This window comes from Tachypleus tridentatus, chromosome 2, assembly GCF_004210375.1.
Source record: "Tachypleus tridentatus isolate NWPU-2018 chromosome 2, ASM421037v1, whole genome shotgun sequence".
In the NCBI taxonomy this organism is placed as follows: domain Eukaryota; kingdom Metazoa; phylum Arthropoda; class Merostomata; order Xiphosura; family Limulidae; genus Tachypleus; species Tachypleus tridentatus.
The window spans coordinates 17,664,540-17,676,415 of record NC_134826.1 but is presented as its reverse complement, the minus strand read 5'-3'; the positions used below and the strand labels follow the sequence as shown (position 1 = coordinate 17,676,415).

General features: G+C 32.5%; 1 long non-coding RNA gene across 1 annotated transcript; it reads right to left on the bottom strand.

Annotated features, from left to right (window-relative positions):
- Positions 1-2,078: 2,078 nt before the first annotated feature.
- LOC143238798 (uncharacterized) lies at positions 2,079-10,039 on the bottom strand. Its single transcript, XR_013020767.1, has 4 exons — positions 9,846-10,039; positions 9,347-9,445; positions 8,742-8,861; positions 2,079-2,708 (listed from the first exon to the last, which is right to left on the bottom strand). It is a non-coding gene; the product is annotated as an uncharacterized LOC143238798 (long non-coding RNA).
- Between the last annotated feature and the right edge of the window lie 1,837 nt (positions 10,040-11,876).

Below are 11,876 nucleotides of genomic sequence, written 5' to 3'. Positions count from 1 at the left end.
ACTGTACACCAGAAATCTTGGTTTTGGTTTTGACTATTTGTCAGTTTGCAAAACACTCTGAATTGTTGAAAAGTAGCATATGCACTGTAGATACAGTGAAAACGCCAGGTAGCTTTTCATATTTAACTTCTAATGACCTGTACAGAAGAAAATCCAGACGACTTTCGTGTAGCTTTAGTTTTGTTTTGTTTGTTTGTTTCATATTAAGCAAAAAGACACTTTCAGCTATCTGTGCTCTGCCAACCACAGGTATCAAAACCTGAATTCTAGCATTGTAAGTCTGCAGGCATACTACTGTCCCAATGGAGGGTTATTGCTTTAGTATGGGTATATTCTCCGACAAGACAGAATGTGAACTTTGTTTGTTTGTTGTTAAACTCAAAGCTAAATAACAGGCTATCTGTGCTGTGCCCACCACGGGTATTTAATATGGGTTTTATTTTATGCTAAGCTGATGTGGAAACAGACTGTGAACCTTACTATTGAAACTTAACTGCCTTTAATAAATTTCAATCAACTATTTTAACATATTACGTTATAAACATTTTTAAGGTTAATAAGGTTTATTCAGAAACTTTCAAATTACTTAAATAAAATATACACTAACTTCTCTTCAAACATTTAATAGCATGCAAATATATTAGTTGTTGCCTACTCCCCTTTACAATACTTCAAATTTATATAAAAGGTTTTGCCCACAGAAGACTATACAAATGTTTACAGAACGTTGATCAAGAAATTGGTTAAGTTTCTTTCACCATAAGTATCTATTGTTGAAGGTTGTTTACCTACTGTTGTCACATGCACACTTTTGAAGGTAAGAATCTTCTAAAATAACTCAAGCAAAAGTTGGACATTAGAGTCTTCCACTGGTTGGCAAGGTGAATCCTTGAAGAAAATCCTCCATTATACTTGGATGGGAACAACCAATAGTTGCTCAGATAGTACACTCACATCTCTTGTAGACAATGCTATGTTTCCTCAGATTTTCTTTGGAGATTTAACAATTTTATCTTTTTTTCAAAGATATCTCAAGAAGGATTTTGGTAGTTTTTGCAAAGCTACCTGAGAGTTATCTGCACTAGCTGTCAACTTATAGCAACGAAAACTATTGGGAAGGCAACTAGTCATCACCACCCACAGTTAATAGTTGAACTACTCTTTTACCAATAAATATTGGGATTGACAATCACATTGTAATACCTCCACAGTTGCAAGTGAAGCTCCATAACAACCTGGCTATGCCAGGCCCAGTATTGTGTGATTCTTACACAATTACTCTTCAGTGACATCAGTGCACCTAAGAATACCATATAACGGTATCTCATCAGGCGAAGCACTAAGAATGAAACCAGCTATTTTTGTCATGCAAACAAGGGCCCAGCATGGCCAGGTGGGTTAAGGCGTTTCACTCATAATCTGAGAGTCGTCGGTTTGAATCCCCGTCGCACCAAACATGCTCACCCTTTCAGCTGTGGAGACATTATAAGTAAGGCCAATCCCACTCTTCATTGGTAAAAGAACAGCCCAAGAATTGGCAGTGGGTGGTGATGACTAGCTGCCTTTCCTCAAGTCTTACACTGCTAAATTAGGGACAACTAGCATAGACAGCCCTTGAGTAGCTTTGAGCAAAATTCAAAACATGCAAACAATTTGCTTTTGGTAAATAAAAAAAACTTAAGCACAAGTTACATGATGAAATGTTATTTTTTACTTTTCATTATATAAACGAATTAACATAATTTTTAAAAACTTTAATTACTATCTAAGTGTTAATAGTTTTTTCTTAAAAATTAATATTATTCCTGCAGTTAAATGTTAAAACTTAAAAGAGTTATAGAATACGAGACCAAAAATCAGAGTTTAAATAATAGAAGCGCCATTCTGTTTTCTTTCTTTTTTTTTTTTGGAAATGGAGGACCAGTCACTTGAAGCACAAAAACCCAACAAGACAAAACAATAAAAAGGTAACAATGTTAAAGTAATTTCTTATTTGTATTATAAATATATTAAAATTATTTAACATACTTATTGGGTAACATTTATAAAATAATTTAGTTATCTAGTTTTTTGGGAAAAATTAAAAGAATATTTATACAATTGAAGGAAAGTAATTCTTGATGACGAAAAAACCCACTTAAAATAAAAATGTATCTCAGAACAGCTGTTATGGGTATTAACACTTTTAATGCTAAGCAGAGAACAATATTTTGACCTTTCTAGGTCATCTGAAATGTGCTCTGCCCACCACAGGTATCAAAACCTGGTTTCTAGCATTGTAAATCTGCTGACATACCGCTGTGTCAATGGGAGGGGTTATTGGTTAGTATGGGCACATTCTCCGACAAGACAGTTCACAGACCGAAGATGATCTAGAAAGGCTGAAACGTTATTCTCTGCTTATCATTAATAGTGTTAATACCCATACCAGCAGTTCGGAGACAGAAATAAAAAAAAGGCATTTCTTTTTTATTTATAATTTTTTTACAATTACAATGCTTATTTTACTTGCTAGCACTTATGATTCCTATAGATGAGGAAGACTCATGGTGGGAACCAGAGCAATGACATCTCTGTTCCATCAGCTGCTTCATTATTACATTTATGGGAATGTTTGCGCTGAAAGGTGATGTGACATCTCTTACGTTGGAGGATCTTTGGAATCACAAGTCACTGAATTTTAGGTGCTTTATCATGGAGTTTCTTCCCTAAATAAATAGAAATAAAACTTTTTAAATTTAACCTGATCAACGTAAGAAGTCACTACATCACTTGTCAACCACAAAATAATTTAAAAAATAAATACTACCAGTGCTTTTATAGAATTTCTATGCACAGCTGTTTATCTGTGTGATAAAATAGAGGGCAGATAGCTTGTCAACAGCACCAACAACCAAACATTATGTGATTTGATGGTGTGAATGGAAAACAAATTATTAATATTCAAACATCCAGTTCAGACACACCCTTAAAATACCCTTAATATTTACAGAGCTCCCAACCTCTTCCCTTTCAGTTGATGTTATGTATAATAATATAATATTCTTATAGTAAAACTAAAATACCCTTAATATTTACAGAGCTCCCAACCTCTTCCCTTTCAGTTGATGTTACATAAAATAAAAGGCCCTTATCATTAACTCTTAACTGATTCCCTGAGTTGATGACATTTGGATTTTGCCTGATAGATGTAATATCCCCAACACATTTGGGTGCTGTGATCACAGGCATTATCCTCCATAGCTAAAGAATGACAACCAAGAACAGTAACGGAAGAATAATTTTGAGGTTCAATTTTATTCTACTGTTTATGATTTATAATAAGATCACTCGCATTTTATAGTGCTGATTTTAATCACCTTTGAAACATTAATGTATTGTATGGAATTATATACATCAGACAGGTGGCAGCACTGCCTAGGTAGGTATGGCTCAGATTGTTCATGAAAAGTGTATTTTAAACATCTCCAATAGGCCATCAGAACTTTATAACACTACAGTGTTTCCATTTACAATAATATTTGTGTTATGGCTGGGTCACAAGTTCTAAGATTGTCTGTAAATACTATAACAAAAAGATTGAATTTCTTGTTGTTTTTTAATGCTTCTTATTAATTACATAACTCAAAAACCTAAACAGTGATATGAACCAGTTTCACTGAGATGATGTAGTTTCAAATGAAATACCTGTTTTCATAAGTATTATTAACTATAAGTAATTATGATAAAGAAAGATAATACTTATAGTGTTTGCAATATCATTATTACCCCTAAAGTTGGTTTCTTTTGTACAGAAATTCAGTGTTCCTTTAAAAACTTAACTATAAGGTGAAACAAAATTACCTATCAATAATAGACAAATAATAATTATTACAGTTTGAACTTCATTGTATTTAGAGTTTAATTATAAATACAACCTTTCTATGTCTTTTGAAACACTGCATTAAAAATACAAGGAAAAAAATAAAGAAAAACTTTTAGTAAAGGAACTGAATATAAATATGGTGTTTACAGCATCATTACTACCTCTACATAGTTTTTGAACTAAATATAAATATGGTGTTTACGGCATGCTTACTACCTCTACATAGTTTTTGAACTAAATATAAATATGGTGTTTACGGCATCCTTACTACCTCTACATAGTTTTTGAACTAAATATAAATATGGTGTTTTTACAGCATCCTTACTACCTCTACATAGTTTTGAACTAAATATAAATATGGTGTTTACGGCATCCTTACTACCTCTACATAGTTTTTGAACTAAATATAAATATGGTGTTTACGGCATCCTCTCTTTACATGGTTTTTGAACTAAATATAAATATGGTGTTTACGGCATCCTCACTATCTCTGCATGGTTTTTGAACTAAATATAAATATTGCGTTTACAGCATCCTTACTATCTCTATTAGCCTGGCATGGCCAAGTGCGTTAGGCGTGCGACTCGTAATCCGAGGGTCGCGGGTTCGCGCCCGCGTCGCGCTAAACATGCTCGCCCTCCCAGCCGTGGGGTCGTTATAATGTGACGGTAAATCCCACTATTCGTTAATTAAAGAGTAGCCCAAGAGTTGGCGGTGGGCGGTGATGACTAGCTGCCTTCCCTCTAGTCTTACACTGCTAAATTAGGGACGGCTAGCACAGATAGCCCTCGAGTAGCTTTGTGCGAAATTCCAAAACAAACAAACAATACTATCTCTACATAGTTTTTGAAGGTTGATATTAGAAACCCCTTCCTTTTTGGAAAAGTTTGTTTTTTTCTTCACTTGTATTTTGTTTTTACGGTAGAATAAAAATACAAAAATTATTCAACACTGGATATAAAATGTTTTCAAATCAAGTTAAAGGAGTGTGATAATAAGACCATAAACAATTGAATCCATAATTTCCATCACTATCCATTGCAAACAAGTATCTGATAAACAATGTGCGACAACTATTGTTCTATTATGATGCAAAATATTATTTATCAGATATCAATATTTTGAAAAAACTATAATGTAACAGAAATGTAAAATGTAACAAAGTAAAAGTACAATATTATAGTGTCTTAAAGCATGGGGTTAGCGAGTTATTTGAAAAATCATGAAACATATACATAAAAAATCTTGAATGCAAAAATAATAAAAAATGGGTGAAGTCTAGATTTATAAAAGACCAAACATATACCAATACTGTTTACATTATTGTCTTTTTCAGAGATTTGTTTTGAGTAAAATGTTTATTCTAAATACTATATATATATATATCTTTGTGTAAAATTTACAAGTAAAATAAACAAGAGACTAGACAAGCAAGGCTTGAAACAATACTTAAGCACAGGGGCAGTTGACTCCATAGAAAAATAAGAAACATAACTCTCATTTATTTATTCAGTTTATGTGTATGAATTTACAAATTTCTTATTAACTTTACAATTTCACACTACTTATGCTAATAATTTTGCAGAAAATTTTTAAATATAAACAGCATGAATTATAATAAAAAATTAGAATACAAATAAAATTTAATATTACACATGGCCTTTCTTGTAAAGTAAAAATCTTGCCTTTTGTTACAGGCATTTTTTACTGACTGCATTTACATAAATTTGCTACCTCACCTGTTACTTACATAATAATAAAATGTTTAATGTACAGGGTAAGGTAGTCCAAAATCATAATATTATACTGTTATGATTTTTCTTTTTTCATTCAAGTGAGTAGTTTTACCCCATAAATGGGAATCATGCAAGAAGAGAACCAATGCGATACATTGGTCAAATATTATTCCACTAAACTTCTTTCTTTGGGGGTATGCTAAGGATATCATGTATCACATACCTATAGCAAACATCATAGAGCTAAAGACCAGGATAACTGATACCATCACTGCTGTAACTGTACATATGTTGCAGTGAACATGAACTTATATTCTAATATTGTTTTTATGTGCAGAGAGCCACCAATGGTGCACAAGTAGAAGTTTACTGACATGCCAATAAAAATTGTTCGAGTTAGGCTAAACATTGAAACTGCATGGTTGTATTTCTTTAGTTATTCAATTATTAAATATTAAAATATGGAAGATAATTTTGGGTCACCCTGTATTTTAAATCACAACTAAAAATATATTTCAAAACTTTCAATTTCTTTGGAAAAGTAAATACTCATAATTTTTAGAATAATTTTAAGAGCAATTATGAACTTTTGGCTTAATGTTAAAAATGTATAATTAATAATGAACAAATTTTTTGGTTTTAATCTGCAATTTTGAAACATTTTTCCCAGTTGAAAAGTTGTAATGTGTGCTTCACTAAATGGACTATAAACACTTCACTTACTATGGCTACAATGCCACATTTTGTCAACTGGAATACAAAATGTTTAACACACGAGTTATTAGACTACCTTGTTTCAGCTGTTAAAGTTCACTTTGTTGATATTTTAAAAAAAGGACAGCTTCTAGCATGTATTCCAATATTTCAACAATAAATGTTTTAGGAATTTTTATGTAGACATTAATACTGACAGTAAAAAGAATTTCATTGTTACATTACTTGTATCTATACCTGTGTAAGTACAACATTTTTTAAATAATACTGTTATCTTGGATATTTGATAAATTCATCAGGTGACAACAGTAGAGCCCCAGACAAATTATCTGCATTAATTTATCAGAATAAGAACGATTTATTTATAAGTTTAATACCAAAACTTAAATGGCTGGATTTTGAAATGATAAACTATCCTTTGATGTAAAACATGAAGAAACTAAAGCAGACATGTGAATTGAAATGTGTATATAAACATTCTCAGTATTCACTTTCATAACCTAAAAACCCTTTCTAAAAAAAACATACAAGAAATTAAAATTGATTGCATCACAAATGATGGATTGTTGAGATAATAACAGAGATACGACAGATTTAGTTCAAATCTCCAATATGCTAAAATGCCATGTTAATAGCCCTGTATAACTTGCTGATTCAGTAGATGAACATGAGTGGACTGCCCACAAATCAAAAGAGGAAGTGGATGAAAGTAGATACAAAAATGGACATGAAGCAACTGTTGAACCGAATGGTCTTGAAGTGAAGGAGTCCACACTAAAATGCACAATCCCAAATGGCATCCCACAAAGAGAAGGAAATGGAACACAGTCATGGTCTTGGTTTAGATGGTCAAAATGATTTGGACTGCCATTTCCTTACACCAAAGGAGCAAGAAACATTTTGTGTACGAGGTCAATTAGTAATGCAACAGTATGAGGAATATTACCTAAATGTCAACTAGAACAATGATGACCAGAAGTTAGCCTTGAAACTACAGTCTTTATCAGCTCTTACTGATGAGCTTTCCCTGACTGAGTAAACATCTCAGAGGAAATGAGACTATAAAGGTTATAAGAAAGAGGAAAATGGAAGGTAATCACCCATAGAGAGAACAAGTCCTCAATAAAACAGCTCTGAAAACCCAGTTATCAAAGAATCATACTAATCATGTGGCAACAGAGATCAAATATATATGTGCTTCAATCAAAGGATTAGAAGAAAGATTATAGCTAACAACCAATGATTGAGCAGATAAAGAAAGACTCAAAATCAGGGTATCTGTGGAATTGAAGTCAAAACAGAAACCCCTTCAAAACCTGATAAGAGGACAAAGTTTGAGCTCATAAATGAATAAGAAATTATTGTAACGTAATGTCAGGAGGTGGGAAAAGAAATGATGAATCCAAATAGTTTTTTGGAGCAACACATTGGACCCCTTGGGTGTAACAGAAACAGGTAAAAGATATAAAATGTTACATGTCATGTCAACAAAAGCTTCATTAGAACTAGGGCTGTTGGGAAGTCCTGCTTCTCTCTTTGAACAAAAGAAAAAGAGTTGGAAACCATCTTATTGGCATACAAAAATCCATGATTCTGTTAGGGATGCTCTCAGCAGGCTACTTAATTGGTGTAAATTTGTTAATCTATAAATACCAACATTGCAGTGACCACAATTCCATGTACACCCAAGTAAGACAACTCAAATAATAATTCAGCAGAAAAACATATTCAAACAAGAACAGAAATATTAGCTTATATTTCAGAATTAATCATAGAAAATAAAAAAGAAAGATTGCAAGGTGTAAGCAGCACAACTGTTAACGAAAAATATACCTAAAAGCATGAAAGCAGAGCTTAAATAAACTCCACTGATATGTGGGCAATAAGTCACATGGAAGACGCAGTATCATAGGTAAGTTATATAATAACATTGTATGCAGATACGTAAAGAACATTAAAAAATTTCAAGTTGCACATTTGGTTAACAGTATGAGTTCAAAACCACCGACGAAAAACTCAATATTTCTGAGCTAAGTTAAATGTTAAATATTTTATTATGTTGTTTATAAGACAGCTGTTGTTTAGTTGGATTCCTGATAACTGGTTAACATAAAATACATTAAACTCACTCTTGGGATTGAAGTTTTCTGAGAATTTTGTCAATTCTTACTATAATATCAATTGTACTAAAACAGAATGAAAAAAGTTCATAATACATGGTTGAAAGAATAGTTCACCTTTTGAACGTACAACACACTTTATCAATCCTATATTTAAGACAACAAAGAACTAGCCATTAGAAAGGTATTACTGAAACTTCAAGTGTCAAAGCAGCTGCAATTTTTCTTTCATTTAACTCAGGTAATCTACCTTTTTTTAATAACAACATGGGAAATCACACTGAGATTAGAATCAACTATGCACACCTTCACAGATTTGTGCTGTTTTATCCAGTTCTATGAGGTCTGTGGCAGGGTTGTTCTTCTTACAGAAGGAGCCTCACTTGCCCAACTGTTAACACACCTTGTTTCATTGGAAACGTAACCCTAAATAAATTTATAAAATAAAACAAGGATTATACGAAAATTTCATATATTATAATCTTAAGTAAACAATTTTAAACCAGTTACAACTACTATTATAACATTAATATATCTTTTAACAACTTACAATATTTTCTTTAATTAAACGAATTAAGTTTATTATATGACGCTATTTCTACAGTTAGCAAATAATATACAAAATAGGCTCTAGGAACGTTTGGAAGTTAAAACGACACAAAAAACTGTATGAACAAAGTGTTGATGTTAACTGATAAAAGCCAAACTACCATCTTCATTTAGCATGAAAATAACTACTTTATATCTACTTCAAAGGACTTAAAAGTTATACAAATAAGTGGTCTAATACGAAGAATAATAAAAAATTAGACTAAACATTTTTGGGGCTTTCAGAAAAATTAAAAATGGGGATATGAAACATTTATTTTCCCACGCCTTGCAAAAAAAATTGAGAAAAGAACATAATCCACCTTCCATTTGTCACCTGAGGTATCACCATTCGCTTTTCATAAATAACGTGAAGTTCCTGCTCACCATCTTTTGGCAATCAGTCACTATGTTATGTTTAGCTGAAAGGAAAAATATTTCAAATATATATTATAAACCAAAAACTTCAAGGACCATAAAAAACAACAAGGAATTTCTTCTACATTCCTTGCGAGTTTTTCTTTCAATCTAAAAGTGATAAAGAATGAAAGAAATAGTATATCCTTCATAGAGTTTGTTTGAGGATAAGTGACAGGTAGCTTTGAGGAAGATTGTGCTATTAAAAAGTAAAAAAGGCAGACTAAGAAAAGAAATAATGAAAACAAAAACATAAATACGATAGAATTAAAGGTTTATCTCATAGATAATGAAGAGGCCAGCGCTAGGTTTAAAACAGTTTATATTATATAGTAATAAAAACATTAGGAATGTAGAAGTAAGTTTAGTTAGCATTAAAGTAACTACATCTTAATACATTTGAACCTTTGTCTAAAGATGTCATAGCTTCGATGTCTTTACTGATGACAGATTTTTTCTCTTCATAACCCTAATGTCATTATCCAAATATTTTCTCCTTTTTTTTCTGCCTGTACTTCTTGCTTCTGGTCCTTAAGGTAGGTATCGTATCTACTGAAAGCACTACCAGCATTAATAAGCATTTTGTATGTCAGAACGGCCAGTCTGAGTATCAACACTTTTACTAATAAAGCAAAGAACAACGTTTCGACATTCGAAACGGAAGACAAGTGTTAAATTGATTAGACTATTCATGGCTCTGAAGTTAGACCTGCTTTGTTTTTTTTCGTTTTGCTTAGCATGTATACATTGCAGGCTATGTTAATTATAATGTGCATATTAAATTAGTTTGTAATTTGTGTTTATTTAACTAATTTTAAATTAATTGTGGGTTAATTATCGTAACAGATTAAAAGTCAGGAGTAACTGTACCAGTTATAAAACTGATAAAAACACAATTAAAAAATATCATGTTATTGTTTAACATATTGTATAATATGGGTTAATTTTAGAAACATGTTTATTATGGTTAAAAATTTTGTATTTTTAAAGATTGTTTAACAAACATGTTTATTACCGTTAGACATGTTGTACTTTTCAAGGTTGTCAAATGAGGTAATATAGAACAACGTTCATGAATAATTGGTAGGATTACATTTAGGAAATAATCAATAAACGTAGCATACCGAAAATTGTTTAATTTTAGAGCCTAAGTTCTACTGTGTAGTTACACAGTGAAAAATTGAATGGTGGACAATGACACATTTTTCTTCACTTCATCTATTCAGTGTATATAGATTTCTGTCATAGTGAATACAAAACACTTTCACGCAAACAGGGTCTGGCATGGCCAGGTGGTTAGAGTGCTCTATTCGTAATCTGAGGGTCGCGGGTTCGAATCCCCGTCGCACCCGACATACTCGCTCTTTCAGCCGTGTGGGCATTATAATGTGACGGTCAGTCCTATTATTCGTTGGTAAAAGAGTAGCCCAAGAGTTGGTAGTGGGTGGTGATGACTAGCTGTCTTCCCTCTTCTCTTACACTGGTAAATTAGGAACGGCTAGCGCATATTGCCCTCGTGTAGCAGTACAGGGATAAGTCTACAGATTTACAACGCTAAAATCAGGGGTTCGATTCCCCTCGGTGGGTTCAGCGATTATCCCGATATGGCTTTGCTAAAAGAAAACACACACACAACCCTCGTGTAACTTTGCGTGAAATTCGAAAATAAAACAAACCATTCTTAATTATGAGTTATCCTCAGTCCAGGACTCTTCAAGGTAATTGGGATACCACAAACACAGAAGTAATCGGTAGATACACTACATGTCTGTTTGAATTTATAATGTTTTTTATCGCTTTATTTTGATCCACAAAAGACGTAAAAATGATTGCACAGGAGTGTTAACAGTTGAAACATTGAGTTAAAAAAACGACGGACAAATTCCGCTGTTCATTTTAAATTTCGCGCAAGGCTAGACGAGAGCTATCCATCCCCAATTTAGCATTGAAAACCTAGAGGGAAGGCAAGTAGCCACCATCACCAATCTCTTGGGGTACTCTTTTATCAGCAAATAGTGTGATTAACTGTCACACCATAGGGATTCGAACCCACGACTCTTGATTGCAAGTCGAGCGTCCTAACTATCTAGTCGTGCTGGGCCTCCACTATTGCACCTGGAAAGACTAGATAATGGAGGCTGTACATTAGCTATCTTACCTCGAGTCTACAAGTTCAAAAATGCACTGTGTTACTTAGTGCTTAACTAATGGATAAACCAAGTCTCTGCCAAATTATTTTAAAAGAATATTAGTGTAAAGAGATAAGGAGAAACAACATCAAATTTAAATTTAAATTAAACACAAGCTTTCGCTTTGGAACAATTTTTTTTCCATTTTTTATACGATTGTTTCAAAACATGTTTATGTGTTTAATATAACATGATATCCCTTGCGTCAAAAAGTATTTGGTAAAGAGTTGAAAAGCAATTATGAGTT